The sequence below is a fragment of the Mus musculus genome, chromosome 2 (assembly GCF_000001635.26).
Source record: "Mus musculus strain C57BL/6J chromosome 2, GRCm38.p6 C57BL/6J".
NCBI lineage: Eukaryota > Metazoa > Chordata > Mammalia > Rodentia > Muridae > Mus > Mus musculus.
In genome coordinates this window covers 144766782-144770842 of record NC_000068.7, presented here as the reverse complement: position 1 = coordinate 144770842, position 4061 = coordinate 144766782, and the positions used below count along the sequence as shown (strand labels likewise).

General features: G+C 41.0%; 1 protein-coding gene across 1 annotated transcript in view; it reads right to left on the bottom strand.

Annotated features, from left to right (window-relative positions):
* Positions 1-2095: 2095 nt before the first annotated feature.
* Positions 2096-4061, bottom strand: part of Dtd1 (D-tyrosyl-tRNA deacylase 1) — a 168795-nt gene continuing 166829 nt past the window's right edge. Inside the window, exon 6 of the mRNA NM_025314.3 lies at positions 2096-2632. The gene's annotated coding sequence lies outside the window, so the exon portion shown is untranslated. The remainder of the gene's footprint in view (positions 2633-4061) is intronic.

The window sequence follows — 4061 nt, the reverse complement described above, 5'->3', positions numbered from 1 at the left end:
GAACTGCCCGCCCGCCCTCCCCTGGACCACCAACCATGAGGAGAGGCTGTGGAGCATCCAGGCTGAGAGGATGCCTTTATTTGGTCTATGTTTTGTGTAGCCACAAGTGCTTGTTCTGCTGTAAAGTAAACCACAAAAGGCAAGATTAAACGGGTCTTGGTTCCCAGCATTGCCGGCACGCTGTTCTGTTTAAAGTACTGGGCCTAAGATCTGCCAAGGCTCCTCAAAAAAAGCCATACATGGTACGACTCTGCTCTCCCATCCCCATACAAAAGATGTTTGAGCAGACAGTAAACAGCAAGCTTTATAAGTAAGCAAAAGGAAGAGATGCTAAAAAGGATGTAAAGACAGAGGGGTTTATCCTATGCAAGCAGAACTGAGCCCAAAATCTAATTTTAGCCTTTACTCCCACAGACAGACTTAGAAACAACCTTTCTTTCAAAGGAGGGTTAACACGCTGGAGACTGGCACTTTGTTTTTGATGGGTCTATGGCTGTTTGGGGTTTCTTCTTGACCTCACATTGTCTCTCTATCATGTTGGCCTGTTAAATATGACCCTCCCAGGCCAGTCAGGAATGTATTCACTGCTTCTCTGATCCCAGGAGCTAAAAATGATCTTCATGATGGTGGAAATGCTCTCTTCAATCAAATGCTATGTGTCCCTGTAGTTTGCAAAGGGAGATTTTGAAGTCAATTACTTGAAACAGAAGGTCTCCCCCTTCACATAAGTAGGTCGGGTTTTCTGCTCAGACAACAAAAGTTCCCAACATTATGATCCACTTTGCAAATTTTTGTTGTTGTTAAAAAGCCAGCCTCCATGCGAATACAACTTATATCCACTGGTCCTCTTCTTTATTTCTGATCCAGGGTCTCTTCTACGTCTTTTACATCCTCACCAATGTTCTTTCCTGGGCTACAGAGCCCTTTCAGCTTCCTTCTTCCTGGTGTCAGACACTTCGGCTGCTTGACCACTCTCTGCTGCTTATACTCCAGTTGGCCTGTGTCCCTTTAAAACGGAGTCCAGAAACAGCTGTGGACAGTGAGTGAGTGTGTGTCATTTTACCAGGGTCCAAGCATCTAGCTGTCAGTTCTTACAATCCAATCCTCATCTCCCCTGACTCCAAGGACAGGCTGCAGCTGTTCAGTGAGCACTAATTGGTGCTGATAAACTGTAGTGGCAGGAAAATATATGACAAATCTGCTCACTGACGCCTGTTAAAAAGGGATTTCAGTAAATTTATTCATGTCAAAGCCTAGTTTGGTAATTCAGATGGAGTGGGATTGGTGGCTTCTTGAACCTCACTGCCCATGGGCTGGGAAAACTGTCCTGGGTCTGCACAGGGTGCAATGTTTTTAACCTCAAATGTGGATATTAAATATTATACATTTTGCTCTATATCTGTACTGATTCAGAACAAAGAGAGATATTATTAGGTAACAAATCCTTTCCTAACCCAAGTAGTTGAAAGTGTGTTATGAATGGTATTTGAGGCTCTCTCACTCTCTTGCGCGCTCTCTCTCTCTCTCCCCTCCCTCCCCCCACATCTCTCATATGTTTTCATTTGAAAGGGATTCAGTCATTACAAAGGTCATGAGTAGACAGTGCAGCATTGCCAAATAAGGGTGTCTCCTCTATAATGAGACAAGGGATATTTTAAGAGAGGATATTACTATTTACCATAAGCAACTATATTATTTCTCAACATTATATAGTATTTAAAAATGACTGCTATAAGTGTTTTACTGGCCAGTTAACTCCTTTGACAGAATGTGATTTTCTTCCCATGACGTTGTGTGCTGGCTTGGTCATATCCACAACAGAGCCAATGCAGGACAAGTGCTTATGCGCAGCTGCATCTATTCTCAATTAGGATGCTCTGGCCGTTCTGAAGAAAGATTCCTGGCCCATCTGCATTTCCTTCCCTGCCACCACTTTTCCAAATAGAATGCTATCAGTCATAAATTAACACAGCCTCTGACTTTGCAACCAGAGGCCTATGGGAGCCACTTGCAAGGCCTTATCTGAAATGAAGTATAATACATCCAGTGGATTAAGACACAACACATTTCTACAGAAAACATCATTAAACAGACACAGCAGAATTTAATAATAAAGTAGTTCATTGAGATTTATGGTTTTATTATTTATTTTTAGAAAAGAAGAGAAAATGTACAAGATGCAAAGTCTCATACAATATGTTATTATTGGTTGCCTAACACCAGCCCTGTCTTGTGACTCAATGATGGAAATGGTGGACAGCAGGCATGTGCTGGAGATGGATCACAGACTCACAGTACACCACAGATGAGGACAGATGATGCTAGGCCAGCCTGTTCCAAAAGCAAGCCAAGACATGGTAGAAAGCAAGAAAACCAATGGCCCCCTCTCCATGGGGAGGGCATGGGTGTGAACCCACAAGCACTCTCCCATCCCACAGCACCCACTACCCCAATCAGACCACAGCAATACACAAAATAAAATGGTCCTTTGGTGTTTTTCTGCAGGGATATTCAGGTTCCCAGGGTCTTATTTCTGATTTTCTTTTCATATTTGAGTCCCGAATTCTTAAAGCAGTGTAGGGGCTTTAGCATCTTGATTTTTCAGGATCCGATTCTGCCCAATGGTAATTTGCTAAAAGGAACAAAGAGAAAATAAGATGGTCTGCAAAACCTGCTTTTAAAACATACCACTAGGCCCAGAAACATTAAGAATTAACTAAAGGCATCACTTCAAATTCACACAAAAACACAGCATCACATTGCCTCACTTCACTGTGCAAAACAACCTAGCAACTTATGATATGTAAACCCAAATATCTTTTCACCAAAGTGTCTCCTACAATAACCCTAGTGTTTGAGTTTAAAAAACATAGTACATCAAATTACTGAACACAGTTCTTTGATTGGTTAGCTGGTTAGATTTAGGTTTTGTCTTCATTTTTCAATTATTTATTTATTTTATGTATGTGAATACATCATTGCTCTCTTCAGACACACAAGAAGAGGGCATTGGATACCATTACAGATGGTTGTAAGCCACCATGTGGTTGCTGGGAATTGAACTCAGGACCTCTGGAAGAGCAGTCAGTGCTCTTAATCGCTGAGTCATCTCTCCAGTCGCTCCCCCTCTGCTCCCCATCTTCATTTTTTGAGGCAGTGGGTCATCCTATAGCCCAGGCTGACCTAAAACTCACTATGTAGTTTGAGGCTGGCTCTGAGCTTACATTAATTTTCTTACCTAAACTTCCTAGGATTACAGTTTTGAACCACCATGCAAGATCTGAACATATTTCTAAATGGCCTTTGCATCAAAGAGAACTCTTAAGGCAAAATAGAATACACTTTGAAGTAAATGAAAAGGAAAATACAACATACCAAAATTGTAATGTTCACCATTCACTAGGAGAAAATTCACAGCATTTAGTCTTTATACAAGGGGGAAAACTGTCAAATCCATAATCTGAATTTCTACTTAAGGAAATAATACAGGCAGAATAACCCTCAAAACAAATCTAAACAAGAGAAACAAAGAAAGCATATGTGTATACATATGTATGAATGTATGTGTGTATATTTGAATATTATAAAATAGTAGGTTTCCATATGGATTTTTAAACAACCCTAGTGTTACTTTTATCCCTTCCTAATCCACTTCTCTGCTGTACCTTCCATTGTGAGTGTTAGGTGTGGGATATTTTCCCTCAAGTCAGGGATGTCTCAGAAACCCCAAAACAATACAAGCCATTATTTTTGATTGCCCACCAGAACTTGAGAAAGATGTTGTTGCTGAAGACACCACACAGTGATCGCAGTGCCAGGAGAAATCAAGTTAGTACTGACTAACAAGCTTCCACTAATGGCTAGCTTTCATAGTCCTGGAAGGGAGTTATGCAAGTTGCTGGGGGTTAAAAAAAAAAAAAAAAAACTCACCAGTAGTCTTATCCAGATGTGAACCTTGTCTCGTGATCTACAAAAGCTACAAGTGTGTGCAACAGTGGCATGAATGTCATGGGAACAACCAACCATTCATTCTGTTTAGTTTTAAGGCATGCTCACTAAGA